This window comes from Chinchilla lanigera, unplaced genomic scaffold (genome assembly GCF_000276665.1).
Source record: "Chinchilla lanigera isolate Chin_1 unplaced genomic scaffold, ChiLan1.0 scaffold00017, whole genome shotgun sequence".
Lineage (NCBI taxonomy): Eukaryota > Metazoa > Chordata > Mammalia > Rodentia > Chinchillidae > Chinchilla > Chinchilla lanigera.
Window position 1 is genome coordinate 21,907,631 of NW_004955418.1, and position 24,062 is coordinate 21,931,692.

A 24,062-nucleotide genomic window follows, 5' to 3' on the forward strand; every position below is an offset into this window, starting at 1 on the left:
TGTGTGTTCTACATATTTGTCTTTTGTGTCACTTTTTGTTTTTAGACCCCCAAGCTCCTTGGGGTAAGGACTTTGTCATTAATTTAGAGCAGCTGAATATATTACATGGTGCCATGTGTATTTATAGAGCTTTGCTAAGTAATGATGATTCAGATTTGGTAATCAGCACTTGCAATGATCATATGGTTATGCAGATCAACACTTACTATGCAAAAATCATTTCCTATAGGGGCAGATGTGCTGGTCTCCCTTTTCGTAAATTTTTAGATCAGTAAAATTCTTGCAATATCCAAGTTAATTTAGCATGATGCCTTTGGTTGTCTTCTTGTTACCCACGGGAACAAAGAATGCATTCCTCTCTGTGGCTCTAAGCTGCTGAAGGTTAACACTTCTGGCATTGGCAACAACTTATTCTAACAATTTCAAAGGCACAAAATGAATCAAGAGGTGATTTTTTTACCAAGTCAGAAATTTACCATTAAAATAGGTGAAAAATATTTAGAATATGATCATCCAAATATAATTCCTCCACTGAAATATATTGAGATTCTACTAGAATTGTAAATATTTTTAACTGCTTCTTTGGAAGATGACACCTACTTCCAGATTTCAGATTTAACTTGTCTTTATAATCTCACTACTTTCTTTATAAACTTCAGAAACACAGATACCACTATCTTAAAAATATTAGAAAAATCTGTATTAAATTTAGTAGTATTCTGTTAAAATAACTCCTCTAAAAACACAGAGTTTAGCCACTCCTAGCCCAAGTCTTGGTGGCCTGTCAGTGCAAAGTCATCATAACTTCCAGCAGCGTTCCAGGTCTTCCACAACCCCATTCATGTTTGCTACATGCTAGTCCTTCTTCCCTACCCTCTAAGGTGGTAGGAATTCAAAAAGGGTGATGTTTTAAAAGGTAAAGCTCTGTACCATTTCTAAAGATTTTTAAAATTACATTTTATTCTCTTTAATTGTTTGATCAATTTTGCATTCTTACATCTGATAATCTGAGCAACTTCGTTAAATATAACAATACGTTATACAACAAGCATTGTTAATTTCCTATCATCTTGTTTTGAAATTCTGCATCATTTTTATTGTTTTTTCCTTTATCGTTATTTTGTTATTGTTTTTTCTCTTTAAAATAAAAAAGTCACCCTTGTTTAGGCCTCTTTGATGGCATGTGACACACCAACTATTTTATAGAACTTTATGTTTTCTTTCTGCTTTCTCCATTATTTCAGACCTACTAGCAGAAACATATTTCCTCTATGAAACTCTCAGATATCTCAGAAGAAACAATTCTGTCCTCTTCTTCTATGTACTATGCAAGAGATTTGTCTTTGTCTTGTAGATTTTCACTGCTGTCTCATTAACCACAATTGCCTCTTTCTACCATCAAGAATGTTGCTCTCTGCTTTTTGAGACCCACCCCTTTCCTCTTCTTAGTCTCAAGGGATTATCCCTTGTGCTCCTTGTGTTGGGTTTTGCACTACTCTGGACCAGTGATTACTTGAAAAGTGATCAGATAACTGAAGCCAACCCACTATTTACTAACTTCAGCTATCATACTGAGAGACTGGTGGACCTTGTCCCGTTTGATAGAGTTTTCATACCTGACACTGTCTTATCAATGTTTTGGCCTGGAGAGACCAAGTCTGTGGTGAGAATCAACTTCAGGTAGGAAGAGATCAGATATTAATTTTACTGATATATTTCAGTTCTCTGCCAAATTGCTTCTAAGATTAAACCCAGATATTCTTTTATGTGAATTAGTTTTTTTTACTTTAGCTTAAATCCTTTGGTTACAGTTAGTGTTTTTGACACAATAGGAATTCATTTCAGTTCACTTAGATCTATGCAGTATTTGCTCACACATGTGTCCTTGGTATAAATGATAAGTTCTACAGGGATAGGGATGGTTTCTCTCTCCTGTCTCCTATTGTGTCTACACTGGTATATTGGACTATGAGTAATTTAAGCTGAAGCATCAAGAAAGCTCCCAAAATACTTCAGGGATAGGTGACAGGACCGCAGGACCTGAAGAGTCTCTTCTACCTTTGGCATTTTTTAATGAGTGTATCAATTTTAAGACATTTAAGAATGTGCCATGAGATAAAGTTGATTGTGATGATAAATATAGTTTATAGAAAAGCATTAATTTTTCAAATCTGTCTAACAATATATCATAAACTAGGTGAGTCAGAGCAACAGAAATTTACTGTCTCACAATTCTGGAGGTCTAAATTCTGATAATAAGATATCAGCAGAACCATGCTCCCTATGAAGGCTCTTGAAAGAAATGGCTCCTTGCTTTCTCCTAAGTTCTTGCTATGATAGAAGTATTCGTGTCCACCAGAAGTTCTACATTGGAATCTAATTCCCAGTGTGACCGTAATAGAAGGTGAAGCCTTTGAGGAGTGAGTAAGTTATAAGGGCAATATCGCATGAGCAGAATTAGTGCCCTTATAAAACAAACCCAGAGTGCTGGTTCCTTCCCCCTGTGGAGATGGAGCAAGAAAACACATCAGAAAGGCAGCTCTCACCAGACAGTGAATCCTCTGAATCCTAGATTTTGGACTTAGCAGCCTCCACAACCATGAGAGCAAATTTTTATTTATTATAAGCTTATAAACTACATAGTCTAATCTCTTAAATAGCAGCTTGAATGGATTAAAAACACTTGTGATTTTCTGGAACTCTTTGGTGTTCCTTGGCTTGGAGGTGCATAACTCCATTTTTGGGTTTCTTTCATGATATTTTTTCTGTTTTGTCATATCACTGTCTTCTTACAAAGACATCGTCACACTGGATTGAGTTCATCCTACTCCGGTATGAATGTCCTTATTTTAATTTAAGCGATGTCATCTATTTCTCAGATAACTGTAGTCACATTTTAAGGTACCAGGTAGTAGGATTTCAGCATGTCTTTTGGAGGGTATGTCAAGTAATAAAAGCTATTTTTTCTATGCATGAGTTTCACTGAGATGCCTTGCTCTACAGAGGAAGAAAAGATATGTTTGACTCTAAACAATTTTTTTCTAAATAGCTTTTTTTTTCCCAGCAGATTTCCAATCAGCCAGGTAGGTGATTAAGATTATGAGACAGAAATCTACATGACTTAAAGGAAGCTAGGAGAGTACTGGTAATTCCTATAAGCAGAATACATAATCTGATGACCAGTGACCATGTTTTCTTTATGATTAATTTCTCCTCCATGATTGGTTCTGGCTTATGAAAGACACTATCCATTGGGACAATGTCTAGCACCAATGGGTAAAAAGTAATTCATGTTAACATGACCTTTTTGGTGAGGAGGTGGTTTTATTCATTTTTCTCATGAAAAATTAGCTTTTTAAAAAATTCATAGGCAAAAAACATTGTGAGTTTGCTTTCACTTTTCTGAAAGTTGTCTGTTTATGAAGATGAGGGCATTATGTAATTTTAATGAATGAAATGTAACAATATCTGCTTCAGTTTCACAAGATTAAAATTGATTCTGAACATAAGACAAATCTTCCCAGCTGAAAGCCCAAATGCAAGCTCTTGGGCTTCGTAGATGTACTGTCACAGAACAAATCCACTTAGAAAAAATGTTTAGAGTCAGGCATATCTTATTTCAAATTCAATCTCCGCCAATATAATTGCCATGTCAGATTGGCCAATATTCTCAACTTCTCCAAATCTCAGTTCCCTAAGCCATAATTTCAAAGATTTTTGTGATGATTGAATTAAGTAAGTGCATGTAGAACCCATTGTCTGGCAAGATACATTTAATACAATTTTTATCATTATGGCCATTATTATGGCTGTGAGAATTTCTGTTCAGAAACATCTGGGGCAGAAACAAAGTGAAAAACCTAAAATGAAATGTGAAAATGATATTAGTTTTTCGGTTTTCTTTTTGAAATTATTTATTTATTTATGTATGGAATTGTATGCTAGGCTAGCGTTAAGTTTCCTTCTGGGAGAAGAAAATCCTTCCTCAAGAAGAATTATTGTTTCAATGATTTTCTTTTCATCTGTGCTAGTGAAACCAAAACAGTGAAAAGGGATGTATTTTTGGTAGCTCAAAGCAGGGGCCAGGCACCAGGTGTTTCAGAAACATCATAGGAATAGATGTTGTATTCCTCAAAAATCTTAAACCTCTCTTCTTCTGCTAAGCATTTTCTACATATGATCCTACCTAGATGACTCCATCCAGCTGTTGGATTGTGAGCTATAGTGATTTGTCTATATTTTCTTAACCTCTATGTCCAATGTGTGCATAACGGCAAGTGCTATGGAGTGAACGTCTCTCTTCCCCGTGTTGAAAGCTACCACCTTGTGTGTTGATATTTGAATATGGGGTCTTTGGTAAGTGCCCTCATGAGCAAAATCAGTATTCCTACAGAAGTTCTCCTGGAGGGCTCATTTATCCCTCTGCCATGTTACAACATATGGTTGCCTGTGACTGATTAGACAGCCTTGCTAGATATTGAATCTGCCCATACATCTTTATCTGTGAGATTTTACATTTTATAGCTTTCAGAATTTGGATAAATAAATGTCTATTGTTTATATTTCATTTTGCATATGGTATATTGCTACAGCAGCCAAAACAGAAAGAGAACGAAAATTGATACCTGGAGTTATGCACTTTTGTGACAAATATTTCCAAATGTGCACATTGCTTTCAAACCCAATGTGTAGTAGGTAGAAGATTTTTGAGGTTCCCGTTACATAAAGGTTATGTTGACATGAACAGACTCCTGAGGATAATTTGGGTTCAGAAAGAAGAAGAGAGTTATAGAGAGAGCTTCAGTCTTAGAAACCTTCTAGGAAAAGCCTATACGCTGGTATGGAGTATTGGTAGAAGATGGATGGTATTCTTATAATACCTTAAGGAAAAAAAGAAGTTATTATTCAACAATAGAGGGAAGGTCATCTGGTTATAGACTGAAAAAGCACTGAGCGGAACTGTCTTGTGTCCCAAGGTTTTGTGTAAGGTCAAACTTGCAAATAATGAAACTAGGGATTTATTTGGTGGAGGAAAAACAGTCTGGTTCTTCTTGACTGCTTTAGTGAAATGTTAGAAGAGATGAATGTAAAGATGGAGTTCTTTTTTATTTCATCATTTTAACTTTTTTTTTTACCTTTTTATTTTAAAGAAAATAGTACCAAAAAAAAAAGAACAATAGCAAAATTACTCAGCTATAAAAAAAGATAAACTTGTGGCTTTTATAGGTAGGTGGATGCAACTAGAGACCACACTCATAAGTGAAATAAATTGGGCCCACATGTGTAAACATCATATTGTCTCCCTGGTGTAAGAACATGAAAGAGTAAATAAAATCCAAAATGTACAAGTGATAATAAGAAAGGGAAAGAAATTGCTCAAAGGAAGGAACAACTGGGATGAGGGAAAGAAGAAAAAGAAAGTACTAAAGCATTTTATATACTACGGATCAGTGGCATAACTGCACTGTTGGTGTCCAATGGTTTGTTGAGAGGAACAGTTAATGTTTAAAAGTTTTTTTTAAATATTTTGACCAATTTTGCATGTTTGTATCTGGTAATCTGAGCAATTTATGTGACAACAACAATTTGTAGTGTAATATCCATTGGCGAATTCCTACAGTCCTACCTAGTGACACTATGTATTGTCTCTAAAATTCTTTTAAATTATTATTTTCTTATTCCCTTTAATGATTTGATCAATCTTGTATTCTTACATCTGGTAATCTGAGCAACTCCGCTGAAGATAACAATGTGAAAAATGGAGTTCCTAATCAAAAGTATAACTTAAAGGTTTGGAGAAGTCTCAGCCCACAATATGGAGAAAATTGAAAAAGGCTGTTCAGGAGAGATATGCAGGTGTGATCAACTGAGGTCGAGATGAGGATGTTAGTAGAGATCGGCTATCTCAACAGGTGCCAGATGTTATAAATTAAGACAAAGCAGAAGTAGTCAGCCATCTCCACAGATGCCAGAAGGATTGTTCAAACAAGGAGAGAGTGACCTACTTCCCCAACTGAAGTGGTTCAGGGATCATTAACATTACCCCTTCCATCTCAGGCTCAGAAAGCATAGGCCCCCAAATGGAACAGTTTCAAAGCAGAGACCATGGGGCCTGAGGAACATTAGGGTTCATTGCCAGAGCCTGTTTGCAATGCAAAGTCCACACCCTGCACCCAGTGCCATGATCTTCTGGTACCCAAATGTGGGTCCGGAGGGGTCCAGTTGATGTGTGCTATATGCAGGGAGCCCTGGGGAATCACTCTCTCCACACTTGTTTCAGCAGATGTCCAGGAGAGAAACAGAAATAAGAAATACAGTAATGTTCTGCCCACACCCCTGACTGTTTTTCCTCTAATCTGCTCTTTGTTCTTAGCCATTGACTCTATGATTCACAAGTTGCCTAATTTTAGATGTTGGGAAACATATTTAGTCCTTTTCTTCATTTCCCACATCTGATCGAATCCCTTATTCTGTCATCTCTTTAAAACCTGTCAAATTGACGCACTTGATGCTTTTATTTAGACTACCATAATCTTACACCATTATTTCAGAGATTTACCTGATCTTTCTTCCATATTCATGTTTTTATATAATACACTCCGAGTGAACTGGAGGGGTTTCTAAGAATTATAACAAGACAAAAACAACACAACATGCCACTCTCATTATTGGCTTTTTGTTTGTTTGTTTGTTTTTGGTACCTGAAATTGAACTCATGACCCCGCACTTGCCAGGCAGGCACTGTGCTCTTGAGCTCTATCCCAGTGCCGCTCTCATTCTTAACCTTCTTGAAAAGCAATCAACTGCTCCAGGATAAAATTGAAACTCCTCTTCACTGTGCCCAAACACCTTGGAAAACTTTTCCAGCACCTTTTCTCAGCATGCACTGCTTCCCTCTCTCGGCCAGTCATGGCTTCCCAGGCTGTGTTTACTTTGTAAATGGCTCTTCCTGCAAGCTCCTTGCGCAACTCTTTCGAGGCCATAGATGTGTGCTTAGATACCATCTCATTGGTAAACCCATCGTGATTTCCTTTAGCCAGGGCAAACACAGGTGCTCTTTCACAGAACCCAGAGAATAGAGTTCCTATGTCATTTAGCCTGTGACATCCCAGATTGCTGGTGCTTCTCTCCATGAAAGGCATATTGCCTGGTAGAGCTGTGTTTTATTCATTGATACATTCCTAGAACCTTGGATAGTATTTGGCAAATAATCAACAATTAATAAATATTTATTACCAAAGTGTTAGGTAGGCACAATGTAAAGTAGCCTTTGGCCAAAGCGGCAATTATAGTACTAGCAAGTCTGTGCTATATATTTTTTTCCTTCAGAGCAGTTCACTTTGATTTATCTTGAACTGTTATGCAAGCTGTAACTAAAAACGACTATGCTTGACACTGACTATAAAAATACCACCGTACAGACTGTGTTTTTCAAAACCAATATTGAAGCTCAAATCATTTATAGTGGTGTCCATATTAAATGCTCTGTACCCGCATTCACTAAGTGTTGATTTTTTAAAAAATTTTTTTTCTTACAGATTTCTTCTCCAACAGCTCCCATAATAGCTTCCCTCGCTGGTTCATGCTGTTACTAAATGCACACAGGGCAGCCTATGTCACAGAATCCACCTGGCTTCAGGAGCAACCAGTAGCCTTGTGCATCTCCCGCTCAGTCATTCAGCATACCCAGCTATTAATCTCCACCGGGGCATTTGTAGGTACGTGTGGTGGTTGGTGTGTGACCCACAGGGTGCTGCTACACTTTCTGCAACGCAGACAAAATTTCAGAGTGGAAGGTACTGGAGTAAGATAGTGCCTGCCTCACCGTGGTCTTTCTCACACAGGCATGGAATGAGTTGACAATTCCTGATCCTTCTTGGCACAGTTATTTTATTAGCTGTGACTGGTTTCTTCCCAGAGTCACTGTTCTGCTCTTCATCCAAGGTACTGTGTGGATCTGATGCAAAGCGTGTGATTATTGAATGGGAAAATGGTCCTATTCTGAAGCCTTATACTTCAAAAATCAAAATCCATTGTCATTGCACATATTTTTTTCAAACAAAAATGTAGCATCAAATGTACCCACAACATAATTCTCCTTGAAGGTACTTCCAGGAAGGAACAATGTGGATGGAACAATGTGGATGGAACCACAAATAAGAAAACCGGGTAATATGGACTGAATTGGTTTCCAGTTCCTTAATTTGGATGTTGAAGGCCTGATCCACAATGTTATTGTAGCTAGACAGAGATCCCTGAAAGTGGTAGGTGACACCAGGTCTTGAGTGTGGGCCTCTGCTCCCATATGACTGCTGTCTTTCTAAAGAGAGGAAGGCACTAGGATAGCTCGTCACCAGAGAAGAGACTATGAGAGAGCACAGCTGGAGGGCAGCTGTCTCCACCCCAAGTAGAAAGACCTCAGGAGCAACTCATCCCACTACTACCTTGATCTTGAACCCCTGCACCTCAGAATTGTGAGAAAATACAGTTCTTGCATTTCACCTCTTCTGTCTGTAGTGTTTTATTATGGGACCCTAAGAGGTGACAACACTTGAATTTCCATCCTGAATTTCACCACTTCATTTTTAAGAACAGGATGACTACTGATGCTTCTGTTTGAGGGCTATTGTGAGATAATTGCATCAAATGAAGGTGCCGGGTCATTGCAATTTTTTAAAGTGATATGAAGATAGGAATTTATATTTTTTCCTTAAAATGCAAACAGTTTCCTTAATATTTTTGGTTAATACTCTATTTTATTTCATTCTGGGACACTGGTTAACAAATAGAAAAAAGTAACCTGTATGTTGGTATCCCATAAAGCAAATCCCAGCTTTACCAGCAGCTACCTTTGTGTCTTACAGCAAGTGACCTGTCTTCTCAGAGCCTCAGTTCTTGTTCTACAAAATAGGACTTACAAGCAATTATAGCACATGAGAGTGTAAGACAAAATGACAGTAGTTAGTCCCCGGCATGGGCCTGATTCTAACAAAGAATTTATCAGTTGGGTAAATCTGTGTGTGACAGTATCCACGCTCTCTTTGCGTAGTGTGTAGGAAGTATTGTGTAGATAGTCCCGTTTTTTCTTATTTACCTTTCAGAAGATGAGATAACAGAAGCACAGTAGTAAGAATTACTGAGGATTCACCAGGTTCCAGGTACAATAATTATAATGTTTCAACTGGGTTTACTTATTTATTTATATTTATATTTTTTGGCGCTGGGAATTGAACTCATGACCTCATGCTTGCCAGAGAGGCACTGTGTCACTGAGCTATCTCCCCAGCCCCAACTGGGTTAATTTAAACCTCACAGCTCCTCTGTTATACTCATTCTACACTTACAAAAACTAAGGTCCAAGATAAGTTGTCAAATTGAGAGTGGACGAAACTACCCTAGGATGATCTGACTACAAAATGCTATGCCTAATTTTAAATTCAAATTTAACAGATAATCTTTTATTTTAATCTGGCAATGGTTTCCCACACAAATTAGTAGCTTCCCTGAAGCTACATGAGAGATAGGCTTCAAACTCTTACATGCAGCCCACAGAGCTCCAGATTTTATCCTCATGGTTTACTGATTATATGTGATTTTAAAGAAAGACCATTTGGCTAGGAGAGAAGAAATTAAACTGTGAATTAGCCTGGCTGATAATTGAAAAGCATCCGTAGGCTGCGTGGATTGTAAATAAGGTCGAGGCAAAGGCTACAGGAAAGCTTAGACTCTGCCTGAGACCTTAGGACCCTAATTAGTTGGGCAATCTGCTTTGACATCAGGAGCAGAACAAAGTTGAAAAGCAAGGTTTCTTTTTACAGAGTAGTTAAAAATATCTCTATTTTTTCCTTGCATTGGAAAACATTTCCTGAATTGGAAATAATGCTACAGCTGAAATAGCTGCAAGCAAGTTGAAAAAAAAAAAAAGGCTATTAGGCATGCTTCATGCTTCTTTGTTGAAGGTGGTGCTCTGTGATCATATTGCCAGTTAGTTTCGGGGAACTGAAGCCGGAGCACTGCTCCAGTGCATGGGTTATGAAGCATCCTGTCTGATTCCTTTAGCCTTTACAGGGAAACAGAAGATGTTGTACCACAGAGTCACCTAGGGCTCCGTTCGCTACACTAATTCTGAGCTGTGTACACCACCTGTACATCCGTCTCCCTTCCTGGTAGCAGAAAAGAAGGCCAAACATAGGCAGAGTACCCATGACGGGACATTTTGTACGAGGAGACTATATAACTTAGTTACTTTACACAATTAACTTTTCTGTCACTTAAGAGCTAGTTAGCTATTTATTTATTTATTTTTAGGAAGACCAGGGGGTGGCTTGACAAATATAGCTACTCGCCTGCTGAGCATACTCATGTTAAAATAAACGAAGGAGAATGGCAGAAATGAAGCTTAAAATAAAATACGAATTAAAACAACATGTGATTGAGATGACCAAGCCAGAAACGGGACTGAAAACCATCACTAATTGATTCTTTGGGTGATAGAAGATCACAGGTCTAAAAAACAAACAACAGCAAAAGATACTTAAAGAAACACTTAGCTTCTCTGGGAAACGGGTTGGTGTGAAGCAACTTAGCCTCCATTCTTGGTATATCTGAATAGACACACTGACTCTCCAAAGAGCAGGAGAATTTTCTGTGTTCTCACCTTGGTCTTCAGTAGGGCCACTCATATCCTTCTTCATATCTATGCTTTTGAAGAATAGCTAGAATAATTTAGCTGTCGTCTTTAGAATAAACCCAAGTTGCTTCCAGTGGTTTGGGAAGCCCCAGGGAGCTGGTTCTCCTCTCTCTCGACTCCTGCACCTCTGCCTCCTTCTTCTCTTTAGCAGCCAAGGGTCCTTTAAGTGGCCCATCATTAGCATCTGGTTCCTGCCCCCCATGGGGCACTTGTACCAGTTTCCTTCTCCACCACCTACTTCCACCTGTGTCCATTGCTGCTCTACATGCAGATGCTTTCTGTCAGTATTTCATTATTCTTTACACTGTCATTTGGCTGTTCCCTTTGCTCATTCCCCTCAGTTACCCACTTATTATTTATCTTCTTAGCCTTAATACCAATTTACTGTCCTTCCAACAGACTGGAAACAGTGTAGTAAAACCCAGACCCCTATTAATTTTGAATTTGCAAGCCTTAACATTGCTCTTGCCATGCAGTTGTGTGAAATAGACCAGTGTTGAACTAATGAATAAAGGATTTTGCAGACCCTACAAAGCTGATCAAAAGCACCTAAAGGAGGATGCTGAATTCTCGTACCCACAGGCCAGCTAATCTAAGAAATTTCTACCATGTTTGTAGAGGAAAGAATCCCAAACAGTAGAGATGAATAGGCTTTCTGGAAGACTATGGAATGGCATTTCTGAGCAGGTATTGTTGACTCTGGGTGGCTGAAAGTGGGTAAAGATTTTAGTGGCAATGAAGGACTTGATTAGTTAAAATGGGAAAAGATGTGACATTTTTCTCCGTACAAGTGAAATGAGTTGGACAGAGCATCTGTATTTATGATCTTTTAGGTGTCTACCATAGATGCTGAATGCCTAAGGACTGGTGGGATTTTGACTACATAGATGTCAGAGGAAATTAAGAAAAGTTAACAAATTTCTTAGAAAGTTATTTCAGGAGTTTTTCACCTTACTGTGTTTTACAGATTCCTGGGCACTAAATTCTGATTTAGGGAGTGAAGAGTGAACCCAAATAATTCACATTTTACAGGTGATATTGATGCTACAGGATAGAAACAGCACTTTGAGAACTACTATTTTAAATCCATATGGTTTGTGATAGATTGAATTGTGGAATGGAGGCTAGGGAGAAACAAGGATGACTTCCAGATTTCCGCCTTTAACCATGCTGATGTCATTTACAGCAACAGGGGGAACTGAAATGTTAGGAAGAAAAATTCACAAAGCCTTAATTTATATGTTATGTTTGAAGTTCATTTGTGACTTGTGAGGAAAAAAATTGTTGAAAGAAATGATGGCTACATGTGCCTGGAATTCATCAGAGCACTCTGAATTCAAGCTAATAATTTTATAGTCTCCAATGCATTGATGGCAACTAACGTGGGGGTGGAGGATGAGATTAATGAATGTAAGAGAATACAGAACGAGAAGGGCTCTAGGGTCCAGCCTGGGAATTCCAGGTGTAAGTGCATGCCTACAGGAGGAAATCCACAAAGGAAATTAGACAAGGGGATTGGGCAAGCATAAGGTAAACAAGAACAGAGTGTGGCTCCAGAATCCAAGGAGAGTTTCACAAAGTTCAGCACAGGCAATAATGCCAGGATACCAAGAAAGGGAAGATCTGTAATTGGATTTGGTGGGCAGGCCATCATTAGGGACCTTAGCAAGGATTTTATGTTGATCTGATTGGAGATAGAAGTTAGAGCAGATGCATTAAGAAATATGTGGAAGTTTCTGGAAGTTCAACCTGAGAGAGAAGGAATGAATAACTATTCCACTAAATTCTTCTTTACAGAGGAGGGAAGCATACCCATAACCATTTACCTTATTTCTTAAGTAGGTGATATCTGTGCACATGGCTACAGAGTCGAAGTGACCTGAAGGCTTTCAAGTTTAAATATTGCTTTACTCACTCTTCTGACTCACCACTCCCAATTCCTGTAGATAACCTCTTTTATTCTTTTTTGTATATTATTCTAATTTTAGTAAAAATGATTTTTGAGGGCAGGAGGTACCTGATAGTATCACGTGAAAGAGTGCAATCTGCTCAGTGACTACTTGGATTTATATCACACTTAATTTCCATTCTTTTCCTTCATGCCTACCTCTCTATAGGTGCTACACACACACACACACACACACACACACACACACACACACACACACTCCTTGTTCCCAATTACAGAGGTATATTCTTTTAGAAAATCTATCTTTTTTATAATTTTGGAGTAAAGTCAATTCCCAAAGAACAATTATTCTTTTTGTAAATGAATATCTAGGGTAATTTATCCCTAGACCATACAAGTGAAATCCATCATTTTCTGATCAACTCTGGTTTATCATTGTCACCAGGGACAATTGAATTCAGGATCTTAAATGTCATAAAATCCTTCTCTGTCTTTCTCTCTGCATATCTATGTTTCTCTTCCCAGTCATAAGAAAGAATAATCCTCCTTGGAGTTTTCGGTGGATATTTTTACTGCACCAAGGTGCAAGTGGAAGGGAAAAGAACAACTTTCCTTCACACAATAAGTCCATATCGGAGCAGGTCTATGATAAGGTAGACTTGAGTCATGGTCCTATTGCTGCACCAGTCTCTGCCTGGGAGCATGGGCTACTCTAGTTCACCCAGCTGCCATGCTATTTCCCTGTGGGAAGCCAGATAGTGGACTTGGAAGACTTCCCATGAATTCAGGTCTAGAGGGGAGAAGATGAAATACCCTGCAGGAAGAGGGTTGGTGTTACCTCAAGGGATACATGAAGTTAAGAAAACAAACAGACAAGCAACTAGAAAAGCAACATCACCTTAAACTTCTCAGATTTTGTTTCTCACAGCACCCTAAGGTAAATGACAGTTGTATTTTTAAATAATTTTATATGTATTTATATGTGGTTTCCATTCCAAGATATAGAAAGAGATTATTATCTCCTTTGTCCTCATTTGTGTCCCCAAGGCCTCCTGGAGTGGAGAACAAAAGAGAAGCCCTTAGTCCTCACACATACGATGAGAAAATCAGTAACACGCTCATGAATGCTTTCTTCTAGGTTACTGGCTGTCTTGATGTGGTATCTTCCTCTCCTGCTTTTGTCACACCTGTTATCTACCTCTACCGGCTTTTACTTGAGGGTTGACCAAAGGTCCCAGATCTGTTTCCCAGGTCTTCAGAGCTTGAAGGGCAGGAGTTGACAAAGCTTTCTTGCAAGGGCTAAATATAAAATACTAGAAGTTTGTGGGTCATGCAGTCTTGGGTACAATTACTTAATGAATTTGAGCCACCAAAGCAGCCGTGTATGGCCAATCAAGAGGTATGGCTATTTTCTAGTAGTATTTACTTTTAGTAACAAGTGCTAGGTTGGATTTGGTCAGAAAATTATTCTTTGTTGATCCCTGACCATTAGTAAATTGTCCTGCTAATTTCACCCCTAGAAGGGCTTTGAGTTGAGCAAGGCACACAGAGCTTAGGCATGTAACATCATGAATCTCATTCCCATGGTGCTATTATTGCTTCTTTGCCTAATCTTGTGCAGATAGGTTTCTGATCCTTTCATCAAATTTAGTAAAATAGGACATACTGTTATGTAAGGAGATTCTATCAGAAGTGCAAAAGAAGTATGCATTAGTAGTTTTAACCAATAAATGAAGAAAGTAGAAGTTTCTAGACTTGAGTTTTATTTTTAGTAAATCATCACACTAATACTAAAGAAAATTCATCATTCATTCTAAAAAGCCTGCAAGATTGCAACGTAAGATTCATCCTTCCTCATTTATGTACAAAATCCAGTTTAAAAGTTCTGACATCCTAGCCTTGTTAGAATTTGCTTCCAAGAGTCCCTTAATACCCTAAGGCCCAGTTTAATTTGATCAAGAAAACAGAGCTTGACAAGAAAGCTTAGTGTTGTGGACACTGTGAGCTAATACACCTCATGAACAGTTCAAATTTCAGTGATGTTAGGGATGATACAATTCTTCAGGGAACTCAGGCTACAAGGCTCATGGTCAATTTGGTTACAGAAATTTGAATCATAAGGTTGATGTGGAGAATTTTTTCAGCTCTGAATATCTTACACCCTGTTTTTTTCCTCCAGCTTGGTGGAGAAAAAGAGATGCCTGTGCTATGTGCTCCTGGCTGTGGAGAGCTTCTAATCATAGGTATGAAAATAACCCCATGTGTGGGGAAATTCCTGGAGCCATCACAGTGTCTCCTCAGTACCCTCGGTGGGGAGTGAAGAACAAGGAAGACACAGCAGTGTTACAGAGTCCAGGGGAAGGAAAATCCTTGAATCCTCTCTTCTTTTCTTTTCTTTTCCTTTCAGTACAGGGTATTGATTTAGTCATAGCCCTCATTACTTAATCCAAATTTGATATAAAGGAACAGTGCTCAATATTTACATTTTCTTCATGGTTTAAATTTTAGATTTATGAAACTGTAAAGTGTGTAAAGGGCATAGTCCAACCACCGCCTTTATGCTGACTTCTACTATCAGAATCTTGCTCTGATTCTTGTATAAGACAGTTGCTTTCTGCTTGAAAAATGCCAGGCAAGAATCTCATCCAATGACAAGGCCCTCTTTGGACTCCTCTCACTCGTAGTCCTTTCCCCTTTGTTTGCACTTGAAATCTGCTTGTCTCCAGAATCCTTTGTTGATTTTACACTCAGAAGCAATATGCTGTGACTCTATGAGAGCGCAAAAGTTAATTGAAGAGAAATATGTATACCTAGTATGTGTCCAGTTCGAATGGTTCCATTTACCTCCCTACTCTTTGAACTGCGAAGTGATCTCATGCCAACCAAGCTCTTCATCCAAGAGGTGCTGCCATTCACCAGTGTTCTGTGTACAGCATGAACCCTGAGAGGGACGACACACTCCTGATAGAATCAGACTGGATAACTGAGAAGCATTATCAGCGATTTTTCTTGGACCAAGCATTCTTTTTATAAAGAGCTTCCTGACTCACTCACATACCATATCTTTGGGCATGAATGTCTACAATAATGTCATAGCTTCCAATGCAATTTGGGGGGCAGTACTGGGGACTGAATTCAGGACTTTTGCAAAGAGTTACCTCTCCTCTAGTCTTTCTTTTCTCTTTTCTTTTGTTTTCTTTCTTTTCTTTTTTTTTAGATAAATCCCTGAATGGCTCTGGCTAGGTACAAATTTTTGATCCTCTTCTATCAGTCTAGTATAATTTTTAAAGCTATTGACTTGTAAACCAATTGTGTAGGGTCAAATAAATTACATCCTTGATATCATAGAATGCTTTTACTCACCCACTCAAGTTTGTATTATTGGGCTGGGGATATAGCTCAGCAGCACAAGCACCTGCTTGGCAAGTGCAAGATCCTGAGTTCGATTCCCAGTACAAAACAAAACAAAACAAAAAACACATCAAGTTTGTATTATCATGTTCTTGTTGTGCATTTTAAATTTATATAAAAATATTAGAGATACATTTTACTTTTTCTATTGCTTTCATATGCAGTACTTTTACAAAAATCTATGTAACTAGGTAGATATTTAATCTGCTCTTCTTAACTATGGTATAGCATGTTAGCAAATCCATTTATGTAAGTCTAGCCCGGTCTTCTCTCACAGTGGTAGATATGCTACCTGCCTCTACTAATTTTCACCAACAATAATGCTGTGAGGAACTTCTTTTTGTCTTTTTGAGATAGGGTCTCACTGTATAGTTCAGGCTGGCCCTTTAAATTACTTTGCAGTCCAGGCTGGTCTTGAACATGCAATGACCCCCCTGCCTCAGCCTTGAGAGTGCTGGGATTACAGGAGTACACCACCATGCTTGGCTATGTGAGGAACTTTGTTTAACCTTGTGTACAAATTTTGGGATTGCAGGATAATTGCACATAAATATTCAAAACATGACTTAATAGTATAAGATTGTTGCCCAGAGTGACAAAGCCAACATTTGAATGTATGAAAGTCTCTTAATTTTATGTCCAAATCCTCCCTAACATTTGGTGTTTCCCAAGTTTCTAATATATTTATTTACTGTGGTACCTAAGATTGATTTCAGGCCCACACTCACACATGCTAGGCAAGTTTACCACTACCAGGGTAGATCTGCAATCCTTTATATTTTTGAAACATTTACTTTGAGACAGGGTCTTGCCAAGTTTCACAGGTTTTCCTGCTACTGGATATCCTCCTGCTTCAAACTCCCAAGCAGCTAGAATTACAGGTTGTATCACTACGTGGAGCCCAGTTTTCAAGTTTTTCCCAGTGTAAAGAAAAATAATTGTTATTGAAAAAGTCAGACTCCCCAAATGTAAAGACCCAATCCAAAAATGGGCATCTGAGATGAATACACACTTCTCAGATGAAGAACTACAAATGGCAAACAAATATATGAAAAATTGTACAACATCCCTGGTCATTTGAGAGATGCAAATTAAAATAATGCTGAGATTCCATCTCACCCCAGAAAGAATGGTTATTAGCAAGAAATCAGCCAATAATAAATGCTGGTGGGGCTCTAGGGAAAAAGGAATATTTATTCATTATTGGTGGGATTGTAGATTGTTCCAACCACTTTGAAAATCAGTGTGGAGAGTCCTCAAAAAACTAGGGCTAGAGGTCCCATTTGATGTTCAACATCACTGGTCATTGAGACATGCAAATTGAAACAATATTGAGATTTCATATCACTCCAGAAAGAAAGGCTACCATCAAGAAATCAGCCAACAACAAATTCTGGAAGGGGTCTGGGGAAAAAGAAACACTCTCCACTTTTGGTGGGAGTGTAGACTGGTGCAATCACTGTGGAAATCAGTGTGGAGATTCTTCAAAAGAGTAGCACTAGATGTCCCATTCGACCCAGCTATTTCCCTTCTGGGTATCTTCCCAGAAGAATTAAAAACATCATACCACAGCAATATATGTGCACCCATGTTTATAGCAGCACAATTTATAATAGATAAATCTTTGAAACAACACAAATGCCCATCCACTGAGAAATGAATGAAAAAGATGTGGTTTTTTTATACAATGTTATACTACTCAGCCATAAAGAAGGATAAATTTGAAACTTTTACAGGTAAATGAATGCAACTTGAGACCATACTCATAAGTGAAGTAAATCAGACTCACATGCATAAACATCGTATTGTCTCCCTATTGTGAAAAATTGAAAGAAGGTCTACAATGTACAATAGATTTTGTGAAATGGGAAGTAATCGTTTAAGAGGAAAAAGGAAATAGGAGGCGGAAAGAAGAAAGGAAGGAAGGGAAAAGGGAGACAAATGCAAGGTAGCTTTACTATTAGTGTCTCTAAGTTCACTGAAAAGGAAGGTTCATGCTAGTATCAACTGGAGAATTCTTTATGCCTATGTCTTGTACTCTGAGTAACTACTAGAGGATGATAACATGCAATGTATCAACTACTATTGTTCTATTATTTTGTTATGAAATTCTGGTTTACCTTTTTCCAACAAAATAAATTGTTGCTTTACTTTTCATTTTCTAACTACTAATAAATTTGAGCATTTTTCTAACTTTGTTGCTGTTTTTCTTAATTTCCTCCCTTAAAAATGTCATATGTATTTTGTTTGTACTTATTTTATTTTTTCCAGTTCAATTAAGATGTAATTGACAAATATTCAAAAATCATATATAATCAAAGTGTACAACTTAGGGTTTTGATATGTGTATAAAATGGAGTTCCTGTCTTTTTGCTGGCTTGTAATATTTTAAACCTATTTTAATAATCACTGTTTTACATAGTACAGATATATTTCTTTACTATATCATATCTTTTACTTTTGGAAGGGGTCTGGTTATTACCCACACTGGGTTATTAGCCACTCATAATTTGGCTTATGCTTTTTCTTTTAAAAATTTTCTTTAAAATGATTTTCTTTACCTATTTCAGTGACAGTGGCATTTTCCTTCATTATTTTCCTATTAACTTGATTGGTTTAATTCATTCAAAGTCCAAACTTGAATGCAGCGTTGTGAACATGTTTTATTTTGCTGCACAACACGAGCCACTTTCTGCTCACCATCTAAGTGTAAATTTTCTTTTCCATGAATGAAAACATAGAAAGTTTTCAGATACACATTCCTTTACGTCTTAGTCCTCTCTTGCCATTCCTTGGCCTATTTGTCGGTTTCTGGGCTAATGTATGACATTCATTACTATGCTCTACCAGCTTATCTTCCTGCCTCATTACAAAAGTCTCCCCTCATTATTCTTTTTTTATATATGTCTTAAGGGCATTTGTCGTCTTTTGTTATCTATATAAATTTAAAATGTATGTATCAATACATTCGGGTGGAAATAGAGTTGAGTTGTATTGAAGCTGTACAGTTATTAGAGATAGTTTTTTATTTTTTTATAATATTAAGTTGTCTTATACAAACAAAGGAAATCCTTCTCTATTTATTCAGCCCATATTAATGTGTTCAGTTTTAAATTTTTCTTCATATAATTATTAAGTACTACTTAAAATCTAATTTTAAGTATATGCATATAAAACTATAATTAAATTTATGTTCTTTTTCTTGTGTCTCACAAATTTTTGCATGCTCCCTTTTATTATTTAGTTATAATATTTCTTTAAGGCCTTTATGATTGACTTTATAATCCAGGTAGCAATATAAAGATATTGTAAATATAAAATCATATATTTCTGAATATGGTATTTTAAAGTTCTAATTTTGTTTTAAATTTTTATACCTTTTGCATCATATTTGAAAACCTGTTTGATAAGATAATCCTTTGCAATTCACTGAAATTTATTTCATGGTGTAATATCTGATTTATTTTTAAAGTTGCCTATGTTGGTGGCTGGTTCTTTCACGTGTAATATTGTACGTCTGTGACATAAATAAAAACAACACACACATGCAAAACACACAGTCACTCATAGTCACTTCTTATCATGTTTTATAGATTCTCCATAGACACTGATTAGAGTATACAGAGCCGTGACTCCAAGGGGAAACGCAGGATCATCTTCTTGGAAGCCTTTGCTCATAATATTTTCAACAACTGATCAACACAGCATTTCTACTACATGCATTTCTATTTAAAGACACTGTATTTAGAATGTACTGATGCTTTACCAGCTTTGACCTAAAACCAACTACACTATATTGCACACCTGAACAGTTTGTCTCTGAAAGGAACATCCCAGCCTTCTTGTGCTGATGAATTGCAGCAGACAATATTTAAGGACAATTTGAAAGAGTGGAGTGAGCAATAGAAGCACAGAAGCAGGGAATGTGGCAGTAAATAGCTCATGACAGGCCCACTGTTTACAGCGCAGAGCTGATACAAGACGTTAGAGTGTCCCACTCAGCCAGGAACATGGAGATCAGGAGACACAACATTTTCCCTGCTCTGAGCATGTCTGCAGATGACCACATACATACTGTAAGTATTGATTTGGGGGAGCGATCAATAAATTTTAGCAAGCAAACAACTTCACAAAAATAAAATTCATAAATAGTGAGTGTCAAATGTATATACACATTTTGTCCATAAAAAGATGGCTGGTGTAGGGGCACACCCTGTAATCCCAGTACTGTGAAAGTTGGGGCAGGAGGACTGACTTGAGTTCAAGGCTAGCTTGGACTGTATAAAGAGACTCTGTTTCAAAACAAAACAAAATGAAACATACTTTATATATACATCTGTGGAAAATACATCTGCTGTGTGTGCCTATACTCACAGTTTGAACTCATTACTTACAATTTTCAGTCCTTCTTGTTGGAAGCCATAACTCTGCAGGCTTCTTGGAATTTCAGAGAGTGAAGTCACTGTTCCAGGGTGGCTGGTGTATCTCCTCCTTCCAATGGTTCTCCGCAGTGTGCTGGTATCATTTTTGACATGAGTAACTTTGTGCTGATTTCTACTGCAATGAGGCAAAAAATAGTCTCATAGCAGTTTGAGGGAACCGAAGAACAGAACATAAAATATTCTACTCTAATACATTCTACATGAAAGACTTCCTCTGACTGGACCTTTAGCCAGCTAACACTTCCTTCTACACACATCATGGCTCCAAGGATGTCTGCCCCTCTGTCTAGTGCACTGCCACCCTGGATTTTTGGTTTCCCCACACACCTATCATTTTCCAAACTGTACTTTGGGGAAGGTTTAGGGTTTGGACAGGGACTGAACAGACTTTACTCATTGTCTTGGTCCATATATAAAATAAATACATAGAGTTATCACAATGGACTTTCCTGCTTAATTATAGAGGTATCCTGGCATGTGTTCAGACTTAGCAGAAGAGATTTAGAAGGCAAGCTCAGAACTAGCTCTTAGATTACTGGAAAACTATGGTTACATTAGCCAAGCAAAATGAAGAGGTAGTAATGACAATAAGGGCAAAGAAAAAGAGAAGCTAGATAATGTGATATCATCTGTAAGCAGAAATCGTAGCCAGGTAGAAAACAGTCATAAACTACTCCATGAGCCCAGTTATTCAGTGGGCTTGTTCTTGGCAATGTGGTTCAGAGAGGGCTGTTTTGTCAGGGCTTTTTTCCAGCCCCCTGAAATATCTGGGTCTGTAACTTTCCTTACAATTTTACTTCTTATTAAAATTGTTTCTAGTGTATGTTTGCAACACATAATGTTTCCATTCTGTGTGTGGAGTTAGTACGTGTATATACACATCTTGTTTTTTGGTTTTTGGGTTGGTTTTTTTTTCCAGTACCGGAAATTAAAATCACGACCTTGCGCTTGCCAGGCAGGCTCTGTGCCGCTGAACTAAATCCCCAGCCCCCATACACATCTTAATTCCTTTTTACATCTACTTTTCCTCCCTTTCTTCACCTCTCCTTCCATCTCTTGGTTCCCTTCCCATTCAAAAAAGATCTGTCTCCCTATTTCCTATTGCAGTATCTGTCTTTTATTTTGCTCTTTATTTTTATTTTGCGTTTCTTATGTAAGAGAAACCATGTGATATTTAAACTTGTGTGTCTGATGTATTTCACTTAGTATTATGGTATCAGGGTGTATCCGGGGTGTTTTCCTACAACTAACTCAAGTCTATCTTTCTTTGTGACAGTGTAATACTCCTTTGTGTATAAATACCACATTTTCTTTATCGTTTCATCTGTTAATGAACATATGTGCTGTTTCCAAATTTAGCTATTATTAATTGTGCTTTTATGAGTGTGGGTGCTTATGTATCATTATAATATGATGTCTTCAACTCTTTTGGGAAAATACCCAGAGGAAGGATATCTGGGTCAAATAGGGTTTATAACTTTAGTTTTCTTACAGAATCCCCATACTGATTTCCATAGTGGTTGTACTAGTTTGCATTCTCACCAACAGTGTAGAAGGGTTTCTTTTTCCCTGAAGTCTTGCAAGCATTTCTTACTGTTTGATTTTTTGATGATAGCCATTCTTTCTGGCATAAAATGGAATCTCACTGTTGTTTTAATTCACATTTCTCTTATGGCCAGCGATGTTGAACATTTCTCTTTCTCTTTTTTTGGTTTTTTTTTCTGGTACCGGGAATCAAACTCATGACCTCGCATTTGGCAGGCAGGTGCTGTGCCGCTGACCTAAACCCCCAGCCCCATGAACATTTCTTAATGTATGGATTGCCCATTCATATTTCTTATTTGGTGAAGTGTTTATTCATTTCACCTGATTATGCTTTTTTTTTTTAATTTGTGGGGCTTTTTTTTTTTTTGAGTTCTTTATAGTCTTCTGTCTGAGGATTAGCTAGTAAAATTTTTTCTCCATTCTGTAGCTTGTCTTTTCGTTCTTCTGGTTTTCTTTTGCTGTATAGAAGGATCAATAGAACAGAATAGAGGACTCAGAAACAATCTCAAGCATATTCAACTCTTTGATCTTTGACAAAGGGGCAGAAAATACACTGGAGGAAAGATAGCCTCTTTAACAAATGGTGCTGGTAAAACTGGCTTTCCACATATTAAATCCGGACCCATATCTCTCACCGTGCACTAAACTAAAACCAAAGTGATGAAATAACTAAATGTAAAAACATAATCATTTAACCTAGTGGATAGAAGAGAAATAGGTAAAATCTTGGGGTCATGGGCATAGGCAAGGGCTGTTGAAACAGGACCCCATTTGCACAGGAAATAGTACCAGTTTTACATCTTCAGTGACTCAAAATGGTAGTAGTAGTGGTTTTTATTGAGGAATTGTTTATATCCTGTATTGATGGCACTGCTTCATCTTCTGGTCCAGTCTAATTTCATTCAATTGGCTCAAGGCTATGTGGTCTAAATCATTAGATTCCCTGTGAAGACTTAGTTTGTACACAGTGCTGCTCTCATTTACCGGAATGTTTTTACTCAGTGCATTTTTGATGCATCATCTCTTTCACTGAAAACAATTATAAATGCATCTCTTTGTAATGCCACTGGAAGCCTACTTTCTCTTCAAGGTAACTGCTGGAAAATTCATTCTTAATGAGTTGGACCAAGCACAGATTTCTATAAGTTATTACAATATTTGTCCATGGTGAGTACATATTTTTTCTCCACTTAGCCAATGTATCCTCTTAAAAATACAGCCTTTACTCAGCATAATCCAATTATGCGTGTGGAACAAGAACTTCTGCCTGTTTTTAGCAATTCACTTTATTAGAGCTGTCCCACCAAATATGTTGCCAGGCAAAATACGACTGTTTTGAAGAGCTTTCTGTCTCTACAGTGAAGGGATTATTGAAAATTAATTTATTGAACTTCAAAAACAGCAGTAATAATTACCATTTCAAATCTAGACTCAATCCTAGCTGAGTTCAATTTTAACTCTTTCTAAAACACTGAAAATCTATAACCCATTGACCCTCCAGTCAATGTACAGCTTAGTAAAACATAAATCTTAGGGAGGAGTGGTCAGATTGTGTGAACATAGAAATCTCGGGAAGTGCATCTTTACCTGCCAGATGGAAGCACATTGTGACCTGAAAATGTCTTTAAAAATAAGAAAATTTGCTGCCACCACAAAGTGAGGTGGCACTGGGTGACTTGCACTAGCACACCTGGATAAAAGGAAGCTGAACAAGTTTTTTGGTGAAATATTTTGGATGGAAGCATTTGAGTGAAGAACTTCTTTGACCTTCGGAGTAGATACTCCATGTCTCAAATTCCTGTTGGGTATATTTCCTCTAGTATTGTTTGGTCGATTTTGGAACCATTTTAAAAGCCTGTGTGAAAAAAGTTAACTTCATTTTTTATGGCCAAAACACTGCCTTTCATCTCCACAGCAAGTTGAGCTTTTGTATTTATTTTTCAGGGCAAGAAATCATGATAATTTAAATTCTGAATTCATAGAATTGGACTTAGAAAACAATTGGGTTTTGGAGCATCTAGCAGTAGAATCAACTGGGAGGACCCAATTTCATCCAATTTGTAGC

General features: G+C 37.5%; 1 long non-coding RNA gene across 2 annotated transcripts in view; it reads left to right on the plus strand.

Moving 5' to 3' along the window:
• LOC102028965 overlaps nt 1-20,127 on the plus strand; it is a 60,506-nt gene extending 40,379 nt beyond the window's left edge. The window contains exons 7-11 of one of the 2 annotated variants that reach the window (XR_260578.2): nt 7,539-7,718; nt 7,845-7,944; nt 9,102-9,158; nt 14,779-14,842; nt 19,604-20,127. This is a non-coding gene — a long non-coding RNA (uncharacterized LOC102028965). The remainder of the gene's footprint in view (nt 1-7,538; nt 7,719-7,844; nt 7,945-9,101; nt 9,159-14,778; nt 14,843-19,603) is intronic. The other variant, XR_001233492.1, reaches the window with a different exon arrangement.
• The last annotated feature ends 3,935 nt before the right edge of the window (nt 20,128-24,062 follow it).